Below are 13,379 nucleotides of genomic sequence, written 5' to 3' on the forward strand. Positions count from 1 at the left end.
AATGCCTTTTCCAAATGTATACGCTTAATTTCCTGTACAATGTCATTAGCAGCACAATCACACATTTTCTATTCATCTAATCAGGAAATCCTTTGTTAACAAAGATCAAAAGTGTGGCATTAGGTTTGCAATATCCTTTTTTTTTGGATTGGGATTGCTATAGACCAACCACAGTTGCAATAATCTATTCTTTTTAATTTACATTTTCCACTGCAAGTATTAAAACATAAAAACAAGGGCTTTTGTATACAGAGTATGCAGTTACTATTGTGCTGTGCCATACAGCACCGTTGTGATGTTATATGGTAAATGTAAACTTACACAGCATTAGTTATCATACCACATACAGTAGTTTTGGCCCAGTGACACCAGTAGGAAAAATGATGTCCTTGTTCAGCTCATCATATGGGCACCTTAAATCTAGGTGAGGACAAATGGGGAGGTGATGTGCATGTACAGGCAGGGAACTTATTGCTTGACACGGATCAACAGAGCACTTAGGAAACCAGTGCAGTGGGAAATCAATATGACTCAGGGCCAGCTCTTACTTTGTGCTCTTTTGCCAATGCCAAAAAAAAAAAAAAAAAGAAAAAAAGAAAAAAAAAGGCAGCCTATCTCACACTTGGATTATTTTGGGTGATATATCTCTCATTTCATTTGTTTTATTATCTTTTATTTTTCTCAGAATGCAGTTGTGCAGTATAGCATATGCAAATAATAATAAGAAGAAATACGCATAGCTTTGTTATTTAGGACACATTTTCTTAAAGATCAAGTGGGCTCATTTAAGCTTCTTACTGAAGTTTTTGCCAAGGCAATGATGAATAAGTAAGGTTCGCTTTTAGTAAAGGTCGAATATCATTTTCATAGTCTGTGCTCTTACAAGTCATGTAAGTGAAGCAATTCTTAAATTGAGCAGCCAGGTACAGTGGAAGTTCATTAATTACAGTTATTTGTTACTGATAAACTTTACATAACTGGGAAGTAAGCCTATACTAGGCAATGCATAAGAATTTACAATACCTGCAGATTCCTACAATGGGATGAAAGAATGAATAAGATTATTACCTTTCTAGCTCCCACACAACATTTCTCTCATTCTTTAATCTCAAACATTTTCCCATCTTGAAATCTCTCTCGAACACTGAATTTGCATTGCTTTTGTGGAAGCTTGGACAATAGAATAAATGTGGGTCTTCCACAAGAAATGTGCTGTTGTCCTTTGATGCCTTCTTGGACCCCTCCTCTCAAGAAGAGGTTTCCCGGGATCAGTCTGCAGCACCTTCAGTTCTTACCTAATCCAATGCTTTATTACATTTTCAAATCAGGTCCAAGACAGGGCTTGAACCCCCAGCCAGGCTCTTCCTTTTAGTCAATTTGAAGAGACGACTTTTATCAAAGACCCTGCACAGACAGCACACATCCATATTTTTCACATGTTGTGTCTCCATTTTTTGCAGATACTTTTATTTATTTTCCATATTGACACAAACAGGGCCAGCAGAGGAAGAAATTATATTTTAAGCTTTTCTGCTGTTCCCATGCATATAAACTATGCAATAAGACTCTCACACTTATGATGATAATTAAACCTCAAAAACTAAGGGCTTAATCCCGGCTCCTGCTTAACTTGATGGCAATGTTCCCACTGATATGGGTTGAGGCCCAAATGACCTGAACCACCCTCTGTACCTCAAAGGGAAGCTAAAGGGAAGCTTGCCCAAAGCAGGATGGTAGTATTTAGGCCTGAGACGAAGGGTGACTGTAATAAAATCCTGCAGACCTTTATCATGACCTCTGCTTCTTACAGAGTTTTGGGCAAAACTCTGTTCTCAGTCTCATGAATCTGCCCACTGCCAACGGGTTGGAGGGAGCTGGGCAAAGCAGAGAGGACGGAGCAATGCTGTGAGCACCTAGCAGGGAGTTTCTGCTTTGAAATGGTGAAATCATCAACGGCACAGCCTTTCCCCTTGATCATTTTCAGGGTCCCTCACAATCATGAATTACACACAGCAATCAAAACTATGGGAGTGAACAAGACTGCTATAAAATGAAAGTGCCTGAAAACTTCTGTTGTAAGTCATAATTCCCTATTAACACACATCTGTACAGGACCCACCTTTTCATAGCTACAATCAAAATTACATGGCAATGAGCATGCTAAATTCAGCTTCTCCTAGTGACAATCTTCACAAACTCCCTGGGCTTGCCAGGGTGTAACGAGCAGAATTTGGCCCATCATGCACGCCGGCCAGATTGCTTCTTCCATTAATTTTATACGAGCCTTTGTCTGCTGTTTTGCTTTAATCATGTGAAAATCACATACTCTCATTTTTCGATTCCCAGCCAGTGGAACACCTGCCTGCCCCACAAAAAGGGTATTTGAAGAGAAGTTTGTACGCCACGCTCAGACACAGCCCAGTGTGAGTTTTTAGCGTGTCAGTCAGTGAGTTAGAGGGAAAGGGTAAGGAGAAGCTAATCAGGATGAAATGAGATTAAAGGCTGTCTAATTTTACAGCAACTGTGATCCATCAGCCACTGTGAAAGTGACAGTGGAAATGAATGATGGAGACAGACAGGTGGGGCTGTACATTTCACTGATTTATCCTCAAATGCACTGGGCCTTATTTTATTGAGTGAACATGACCGCATTTATCATGACTGTCATCTAAACCCACTTCCCTCCATTTAAAAAGGTCACTTTACTAGGAGGGAGTAGGATAGAGGCACTTTCAAAACAGATTTAAAATTTAATAACACATGTTTATAAAACCCTGTGCAAGAATTCTCAACTTTATTAAAGACCGATTTAAAAGGAAGAAGAGAAGACTATTAAACAGGGGAAAAGATGAAAAAAAGACATGGTCATCTGAGAAACATGCTTAGCCACCAAGGTGATAGGCGCCAGAGAATTCCTTGAGACAGACAGACATACACGGATTAGCAGGAGCAGGCAGAAACCACCTCTCCTAAGCCCCTGCCCCTCACACACCTTCCAAAGCTGGAGGCCTGCAGTTGGCAAACTTGTGCTTTCCTGGACCAGGAGTAGAAATAAGTCCAAGCAGTCCCAGAAAAGACACCGTCCCCACCAGCTCCCTTCTCACAGCAGCACTCTGCACAGAAGGATGGCCTTCCCAGGCAAAAACTGCTTGCATATGCCAAACCTTAGTTCATAAAAGGCACCAGATACTGTCCTGGGACCTACTTTCAAAAACAGAGCCTACAGCTTATAGCCCAACGCTCATGAAAGAAAACCCTCTCAGCCATAACGGCTGTGGGGTCAGCCAGATGCAATGATGCTCCAAAGGCACCTCCAGCTTCTGAGTGGCGAGGACAGTGAAATACCTCACTTAGCTAACAAACAATAACGTGCACTGTTTGCCTTATCCATTTTTATTTAGTTTCTGCCAACAATTGCACATTTAGGAAATGGCACCTGTTTGTTCTCCATACATTACCCAAGGGGTCACTGATTGCCTCATCTCCCTACAATTCACCTTCTCCCGTCTATCCTCACCGTAACACTAACTAGCAGGGAAGAAGACAGTACAGCACTTCTTGAGACAGAAAGAAGGATTAGCTCTGGTCCCAGGAGATCTGAAAGTTGTGATACGGTCCGCAGCCATTCCCCTGCTCTGCTAAAAACTCCTTTCAGAAACTGTATTTGATTCTGCTGTTCAAAGTTTAAAAAAAAAAATCCATAGATTTTTCCCTGCCCTCAAATGTTCAGCTGCTTGGGATACAGGAGGTACTGTGATGAAAGCCAGGAAATCTCTTTCTAAACTACTGCAAAGCTGAGTATAGCTCCTTCAAGACTCAGCACACACCAAGAAGTCACGCTTACCATCTCTAATGACCTGTGCAGATGACACAAGAGAAGTGTGTTTCCAGGACCAGGATGTCATTACCAGAAGATATAAGGAAACAATAATGACCTTCCACAATATTAGCTGCCTAACTTGTTGGCAACATAATATTCAACTACTACTGCTTAAAAACTGGGTATTTCACAGCTCTCCAGCGGGCAGGGTAACGTGAGAAGATGTTTCATTCCAGTACAGAAGGCACCTACAAACCCACTTTGGGAGACTGATTTCCTCAGGGCAGAGACATTTCATTTCCAACTGTCTCCCCAAAATGTTAGCCAGAGTACAGTTTGTCCAATTATTTGCTGTAAGTAGAGTATCAGATATTGTTTGCCTTGTCTTTGGTTCATAAATCTAGACTATACACAAAGACTATACATTTACTACTGCATGTTACTTGTTATTACTCACCAAGGAGGTTATATAAATAAATGCTAGAATTCCTCTGAGAATTGCTCACTTCAATTGTTAGTTATTTAATAACTGTGGGGAAAGACTGACCACAATAAGTATGAAATTCTAGCCTCAGTGAACTGCTTTTAAGGGTATCGGGTTTTCACCCACTGGTATTTTCTGCTCAACATATAATGAAAAAAAAAATATTAAAAGAGGAGAATAATCAAGAGTAAATGGCAAATACCTCTGTTAATGTACCTGTGGTCAAATTGCAGTCTGCCATCTTGAATTCAAGCAAATAGTTGTAAGTATTTCTTCCAGTAACACACCAGTGCCAACCTTGATTCTGAGCTTAACTCAGTGGAGGAAGCCTGGGACAATCCAACAGCTGCCACCAAAAGCAGAAATCCTAAGATCATCAGGATCAGGAAGCACTGTGCCTCAAAGTCACTTTCTAGGGAAATTAACATGAATAGCTATAGTCCAGCCGTACCACAGAGAGCTCCATCAGTTCAGCTAGACACTTCACAACCTCTGCATACCCATGCCAGTTCTGCACCAACTGCATTCAAACCATCACAGATAAGATGGGCAGAGACCAGTTCATCTAGGATACAACCCCTACTTCAACTGAGGCAGCAAGTAAGCAAAGGTAAAATGCCACCCAAACCTACCTTCACTTCAAGATAACTTAAGCATGAAGAAAAAGTTATCTGAGTAGGTGGGAGTCCTTGGAACCATTCTTAACATAGTGAATGATATTTCATATTAACAAAGATATTTCATATTATAAAGTTATTCCACATTAATGAAAGCGTTTTTCACACAAATTTCAGGTTGTTATTTTGATACTTTCTTTGGAATAACACTAGCCAGGCTTCTTCAGTGGGGTTCTCAGTTTAATGGTTTTAACAGAGTGAATTTTTCTTAAGTGAGCATCTAAAATAAGACACTTAAATTCATGCTGAAGCACCAGATCAAGCAAACATAGCATCAGGAATAGCTGGCATGCACAGCTCCCAACAAAACAGATTGTTTTCAAGTTACCTGGATGCAAGTTCTGGGCTTTCTACTTCTACTGGGAAGGAGACAGAACTGTCTACTTCCATTGGGTGAAATTCACCCTACAGCAAAAAGGTTTACTGGGTTTTCAGAAGGACATATATTTGATTGTTTGGAAGATCAAGTTTTATCCATATATTTTGAAAGCTATTTGTATTTCATTTGAATAATAAAATAAAGCTGCCTACTCGGATCAACACTGGAGAAAGTAGGAAAATACTGCACTTCCACCTTAGTAACTGTTCCTGTACCAAAGTCCTGACCCAATCCTCGCTCTGCAGCATTTCCCAAACGCCTGCAGAGGCAGTGCCCCTCTGCTCCCTCTGGAATGAAGTACCTCCCTGCAGCTGAACTGCCGATGCAGCATCTGAGAAGCATACGTAAACCAACACACCACACTTCTTGTCATGAAGTGGAGCGGTGGGATATAACGTACAGTCCTGCGGGAACGTTAAAAATGACAGTTTTAGGAACCATGAGCGGTTTCTCTTGCTTTGTTATCCCCTATTTACACGCCGACCTGCTGAAGGCTGTCTGTGGCCACCCAGGTCCCCTCACTGACTCAGGCAGCCTGGCGGCAGGCTGTTTATCACACGACACTTTTTGTCCACCACGATGAGTTATGCAATGTTACCTCAGTGACGGTTGTTCCCCAATAGAATATGCTGTATACTTACTCAGGCCTGGATTTATGGTCTCTGAAGTAGAGCCCAACATATATTACTGGGGAATGACATCTCGTCACATCGTAATAGTCTCATGATGAAACATTCATGTGTGACATTTCGCACAACAAAATCTCCTCATGGAGGAAATGATGAATAGTCCCTGATGGGATAAAACCACAGCAGAGTTGCCAGAAAGCTCCAGAAAGAAATACTGTTTTGTCCCACTGGAAGCTTTCAGATCCTCCACGATAGCTGCTCAAGGACATGCACTCACTTTTCTAGCAGTGCCTCAGGAAGAAAGACCTTGACCAGGAGTGGTAGCTTAATGCCCAACTTTGTCCACTTGCACGCCCTTGTGTCCACTTGCACCTGTTCATGACTCAATTTCTATCTGACCTGAGATACGTACAGTATTTCCTATCCCATCCTTCACTTACTATCAACACTTTTTCTAAAAGAACTTACATTTTCTTCTTTCTGCTAGATCTTGAAGTTATTCTAAGAGAAGAGGACATGAGAGAGGGGCATGCTGCTGTTTTATCATATTAGCACTGCATTTTCCATACACTTTATTTCACTCATCATAGTTAAAACCGAAATCTTCAGAACACCACTGCTAAGAATTTCAGGAAGTCAGATACCTACAGTTATCTGAAGCAAAGTCTGAAATTCTCAACTTCCCACATGCCCAAGCACTGTATGCAGAAGCGGAACCATCTACATAGCTTCGTTTATGTACCTAGGCTGCCTAAAAACAGTTCAGGAATCCCTGCCAGCAGCCCACAGGAATGCTCTGAGTTCATCTTTAATGTGCAGGCCACTCAGACAACATACTGTCAGGGAGCTGAGGGCATCAATTGGACTTACTGACCCTAAACAGCCTGGGGTCTCCACCAGTATGGCTGCCCATGGGTGGAGGTGCCTCGTTTCAACTCAGGTCTGGGCACCCAGATCTGACCTGAGCCTTGCAGTCAGTGTGCTTGCTTCCAGTCTCCTAGATGGACCTCAGACCTATGCTGTAGGTAGCCCGTGTCCTGGATGGAGCCTGTGTAGGTACGCGGTAGCCTGTTTCCAGTTCCATGTTTACCCTTGTCTCCTGGGTGGACTTTGGGCCCATGTTATGTCCTGTCCTCGTGAAGCCGCCAGCCCTCGCTGCACCCTGGCACATACCCCCCTAAGCAGAAGTCTTTCAGTCTGAGCAAGGACTGCAGCACAGACTTTCTCCTGATTCTGCACATCCCTACTCACACCATTAGAAAAAAAGGCCTGGAAGAACATAACATTCTCATCGCTATCAAAATCAGGTTCAAACACCAGGAAATGAGTGTCTTACTTTTGACACTTTTTCATGTCAGACGGAAATAAATATAATTTTTAATATTCTTCTTGCTCAGGATGGATAAAGAGCCCACTCTAAATTGTACTAAATACAGAATAACGTACAGGAATCGAACCACATTTGGGGAACAGGAAAAAAATTTTATCCAACAGAAAACAGGTAGAAATGTTGCTCTCCTAGACCTCTCCCCCCAGATGGGGTCCAAAGGGTGGCAAAATGGCAGACCCATGGATAATTCAGAGAAAGAAATTTGATGTGGGTAGCAAACTCACTTAGATAAAATTGGCTGAGTCCACTTATTTTGTAAAAGAGAAGAAGAAATGAGAATGTATATCTGAAAAAATCCATGAACAGATTTGGACTAAATTTATATTAACCGTATTTTGCTTTCTATAATAACAGCACTGTTTAACATTTTCAGAAAAACTGCTATAAAAACGTGTTGTGATGCCTAATCATGAAGATTAGAAAAATTCATTGCATATAAGCATTCATTCCAGAAATTGTGCTCTGTCACCTCAAAGACTCTGTATGGATTTAGAAAGCTTCCAGTCAGGAAACAAGCAAAACAAGGTTTCTTAAAATTAAATACCAAGGCTGAATATCACAGCACAAGTAGCTGCTATTTAAATCAAGTGGTGTCAAAATTCATGGACTGAACCATGTTCACAAAGAATCACCAATAATTCACAAATCACACACTAGTGCGTGGTCACGGACTGTTGACAAATAGGATAAAAGGTTAGGTTAATTTAAATCACTGACCATACTGGGACTGCAGGATTGGACACACAAGGTATAGTAAATTAAAGTCATTTGCTGTGATTAATCACAAATACTTGAAAAATACATAGCTAAGGATCCTCATGTGGCTTACATTCCTTGTTGAAGAAGCTCATTTTGCAAACTTGTTCATAAAGCTATGATTTTAGTCAGTCTGGTGAAGGGAAGCAAGGACTGAGACACAGAGACTACAGGAATGAAACCAGGACTCACTTGATGGTAGCCATGGCTTGGACTAGGTGCTGGCAGAGACTGAGATGAAACTCAAGAAATGAATGAAATTGAAAAGAACAGAAAGGGAAGGGAGAAGTCAGGTTGGAGGGCATGTGGCAAAAGGGACCAAGAACAAAAGAAGAGATGGCATATCTGCAAACACAGCTGCACGTACTGATCCAGAGTCCCTGATCCTGGACTCCTGACCCTCCTCTGCTGTCGGCAACTCTTGGTGAAAACTTGTGTTGTTTGCACTCTCTGGTTCCCAGGGCATATAGCACCCACTGTCATTGGTAACAGCCTCAAAACAGAAATCAGAGATGTATACAGCAAATCTATAAAACCAGTCTATAGGATGCACTTGTTTCTTAGCATACCTTGAAAAGGCAATTTCACCTTCAGGTCTATATAAATGATGACGAGATGTGAGACAGTCAAGTTACAGACTGCCACTATAAGAGGCTGCAGTGCACATTTCCTCCAGTACCTATTTATTTATGCTGATACAGTCCTTTTACAGCTGTGATACTTCCCAATTGCCCATCTTGCTGAAGGTTCAGTCCCACAAACACCACAGACCTGCAGAAGCTGCCACCACAAGAAACATTCCTGTCCTCTCTTGTCCCCAGGCCCCACGTACTGCACCACTCCTCATGATGGTTAATGCATGTATGCAGCTAAGCAGTAAACAAGAAGGCAACCACATCGTTTTATTAGGGTGCATTGAGTTTAACCCAGATCTGTTTGCCAATAAGCTTCCCTGCCTGGACTGACGAACTGGACAAGGGGGCGACGGAGCAGGAGTAAGGCCATGAGAAGAAGGGAAGGACAGAAGTATGTGAAACTACACCCTCAGCACACGATACCGAACCTTTCAAATGGACCTCATCCAGCGTTGTTGTGGTCCTGCCCCTCTCACAGCCCAGTCAATCTAAGGCTTTCTTCGTGCCAGCACAGTTTCTCCTCGGCGCCCCTCAGTGAGCCCTTTCAAAGCAATAATCTGGTAGAAAAATATCCCAGAAAACAAGAGAGTATATTTTCATTTCGCTTTACTGCCCTAAGCAGGCTCACCCAGGAGTCGAACAAGTTCCAGCACTGACATTGAGGAGACAGGATCACGGGATGGGGTTTGAGTGCAAAGAAACTTGAAACAGCAACAGCTTTATCTACCATATAACCACAGCCCCCATGCAAGGGATGGGGCTGCCCTATGAATGAACCAGGTAATGCCGAAAAAGACTTCTGACTAAAAGATGCTGCTTCACTTCTGAAGGGATGGGACACTGTCCCTGCCTTTGCCACACATTCTTACTGAGGTGCTAGACAAGTCCCTTAAGTGGACTTTTCCCACAGCAACCTGCTTCCCCTTTTCTGAAAACACACACTACGTGAGTCTGATCCTTGTGTCTGATATGCTGGGGCAGTCTGTGAAGTAGGTGGGAGAAGCAACTGGGAAAGCAAGGTCTGAGGAGGTCTTGAAATGGGCCCCCAAAATAATGGATACCTTTGAATTGGACATCAGTGCACCTCTGCTCCTTATCTGCAAAATGGGAACAGCGACAGACTATACAAAGAGGATGATGCCAAAGTAGAGTAACGAGTGCCAGTGAAGCAGTCAGACCCTGTTGTTGTGAACACTGGGAAGGAAACCTTGGGAAAAAATCTGTCTTCAGAAGAAGATTTTAGTTGCATGTGATAGACTGGATCTACTTGCTGGACAACAGAGAAGAAACACTGTGAGCAGAAACTCAGCACGGTCCCTTCTGTGCACTGACACGTGACCAAGAATACTGTGTGTTATCAGCAGAGATTGTATCTTAATGCTTATGCAAACAGAGGCCGAATTCAGGTTGCAGAAGCTGCTTAATTCTCACATTTCCTAACTACAGAGGGCTTGATGTCACCAGCCTTCTAATGTTCTTTTCAAGCGACCTGTGCTCAGCGCAAGTCATTTTTGTGTGATACACCCTTGGTTTGACAGACAGCTGACTCCTTCTGTATCCTGCAGCTGCTCCAGCTTTTCTGGGTACCCACCTAAGCGCCTACCTAGTTCATGGCAAGAGTTGCTGGAGCCCTCCTCCTCCTATCACGTTTCTTTCTTGCCTCCCTTCAGGCCGGTAGTTGTATGCTAAGCCACTAGATGGTGTGCACTGTTCTCGCCTTCCCCCTCCCACTGGAAAAGCATTTCCATCATATTTTGGCTTTAGGTTTTATAGCCAACCAAAAACAAAGAGGTGAAACACAGCACAAAAAAAGACATAGCCAGCTTCCTCCCAAGCAGTTAACTTCTGTTTGTTCCTCATGTTCATTGTGAAAGGGAAGAAATCAAATGGAGTACAGACAAAAAAGCAAATGCTTTACGCATTGATCCTGATAGATGCTGAGCCCCTCCACTGCTACTGGCTGCAATGGGCACTAGGAGTGCTCAGCAGCACTCAGGCTTTGGCACAGTTATCAGTCATACCTGCTTTGCCTCATCTTGTCTCAGCTCCCCGAACCCAGACTGCATGAGAATCAGTCAGCGATTTCTCTGGCAGTCCACACACATCTGCTTTTCTACTCCACACACCAGTCCCAGTGAAATATAGCAGGCACAGTTCCCTTCCTGCCAATACACCGCCAAATATCTCTCCCCCCCTCTCTCTTTTAATAATGATCTGGAAGCCGGGTAAAACAACATGCTTGCTTTTGACAAAGAGAGTGCTTCCTCATTATAAGAGTAAGGAAGGGGAAAGAGGCTGTAAAGGAGACTGTGAGACAAAAAATTAACCTGCTGAATTGATGGGGAAAAAAAACAAAACCCAACCCTCTCAGATAGTCACTCCTTTCCAATGAAACATGGACCTGTCCTCCAGGTTAATCCCAAACTGGATTGCATAAAGGTAGCCATATTACACCTCTCTTCTCACCTCCCTTAAGAACATTTTTGCTAAGGCACTCAAAAGCTGAAGTGTGCCTGTTCCATAAGGAATGTGGAAAAGGAATGGTATTTTCTTGTGCGCACACTGAAAATGCAGGTATCCTGGATCCCACATCCAGCACCATGTCCCATACCAGCCCTGCAAGCTCCTGCAGACTCCTCTCCTACATGGTCAAGAGAAGAGGAACAAAAAGCCACAATCATTTTGAAGTCAGTCTTTTCTTTTTCTTCCTCTTCCCACTCAGCAGAGGAAGGCTACATGTACCAGCGGGTGGGTACTGGGGATCCCTACCACAGAGCTGCAATAGGGACGGGGGTAAGCACACCCTCAGTTCTTCTCTTTACCCCTGCGATAGGATAACTTGCATTTTGCAGCCTGGCACAGCTGGCCCTGTGCTGGCCCAGATCCATGCTAGTGTCTCAAAAGCAATCTTGAAAGAGCCACACATAGGTGCACACCCACGTGGCAACACAGCACTTTAAGGGCAGGATTGCACCTTAGCTTTGTACTGGGACATGCGCATGAGCAGATTTGTGCTGTCCAACAGCATGTCCTCTTCCACATGCCCTGCAGGTGAAAACTCAACTCAAGCTTCATCCCTGATGAATTTGGATTTTCACAAAGAGAAACAGATGAAAAATGGGGCAGAAGAAGAAACACAAAGGAAATACAATAAAAAAAGTGCGCTTGAGTTCTTTTATTTTAATTCATTGCAAAAACACTGACAAAATGCACATGCATCATTATCAGATACTAAAGCAGACTGACTCTGAGAAGTCTGCAGTTCTCCCATTAATTACTAAAAACAGAATATAATCCCAAATACTGTGCATATGTTCACATGGACATTGGTCCATATCTGGCTAAAATAAATATTTTTTACAAAAAATGCATTACCACTGATACAAATGGTTTTGATTCATCTTACAGAGTATAAAGAGATGATCAGTGCAACTGCTTTGTTTTAGCATAATGCTTGTGAAAGTCAGCACTTATCAGCTGAACTGCAGTAATTGCTTCTAGACTCTAACAATTAGAAAAAGACACTAGCTTAAACTACCTTAAAGCTCTGATTAGATTGTTTAAAAGAGCACATTTTACCTTACATTTGTAACCACCTAGGAGCATGACCACTAACAGGTATTGTGGCTCAACTAGTGGCTGCTACCTTGAAGAAAAATAGTTGAGCAGGATCTCCTGCAATCCTTTGACCATAACAAAATTACAAAGGATTTAGACTTAGAAAAAATCCACAGATAACAAACAAGCAGTGATAGCAAATACTTTGAAAACGAGCTAGTGAAATCAGCCTACTCCTCATGCTAGTGTACATCATTTGTACAATGCAAAACCATTGGAATTTTACACTAACTACCCATATCTCAAGAAACAATTACAAAAAATGTGAGCAATTACAAAAGCCCGTTTGGGACACTTGCTGAGATCAGTGTCACTGGACGTTCAAAAACACATTTATTCCTATTGCACTACCTAGGGTGTATATAGGTTTGATAAAGATGATTAATACTCATTTTTGCAAAAATTTTGTCTTCAAATCACATTACAAATCTTGTGGGCTTAATTATTTGCTCTTTACTCTATGGTACAAGTGCTGATAACTCAGAACATTTTCAAAAATTACAATCCAGACCACTAAATGCAGGACACTACAGATCCTTGATACCTCTTCAATTTACTTTCAATTTACTTTTAATTTTCAACCATAAGATCAAAACCTCCCATTTCAAAAACAATCAGTTGAATTGCAAAGCTTTGTCTTAATACACTAAATGTGCAAGATCAGAGATAAAATTGTTGGCAATGCTGCTAATTTAACTCAGCTGCAACTTCCTTTAAATAATCAGAATTAGGCTCTCAGGCTTTATTTAGACTCATGACAAAGGGCAGTATTATTGTTGCTGTGTGAGGGGATGCTCCCAGGGTAGAACTGTGAGTACCAAAATTGTTATGGTATAGCTTATCTGAAGAAATTCTGTGTCACTGACTTAGTTCTAACTAGTGTACTCTCAGGTTCTTCTTTGTTTTAAGGTCCTAGTCAGTCCAGGTCCTGAGTTTAATTAATAGATGCTGTAACCATAGGTGGCAAAAAACAACACGCTACAAAGGCATA

At 42.1% G+C, this 13,379-nt stretch overlaps 1 protein-coding gene across 1 annotated transcript in view; it reads right to left on the minus strand.

Moving 5' to 3' along the window:
- KLHL14 (kelch like family member 14) overlaps window positions 1–13,379 on the minus strand; it is a 61,501-nt gene that overhangs the window by 18,468 nt on the left and 29,654 nt on the right. The window lies entirely within an intron of this gene.

The sequence above is a fragment of the Cygnus atratus genome, chromosome 2, assembly GCF_013377495.2.
Source record: "Cygnus atratus isolate AKBS03 ecotype Queensland, Australia chromosome 2, CAtr_DNAZoo_HiC_assembly, whole genome shotgun sequence".
In the NCBI taxonomy this organism is placed as follows: domain Eukaryota; kingdom Metazoa; phylum Chordata; class Aves; order Anseriformes; family Anatidae; genus Cygnus; species Cygnus atratus.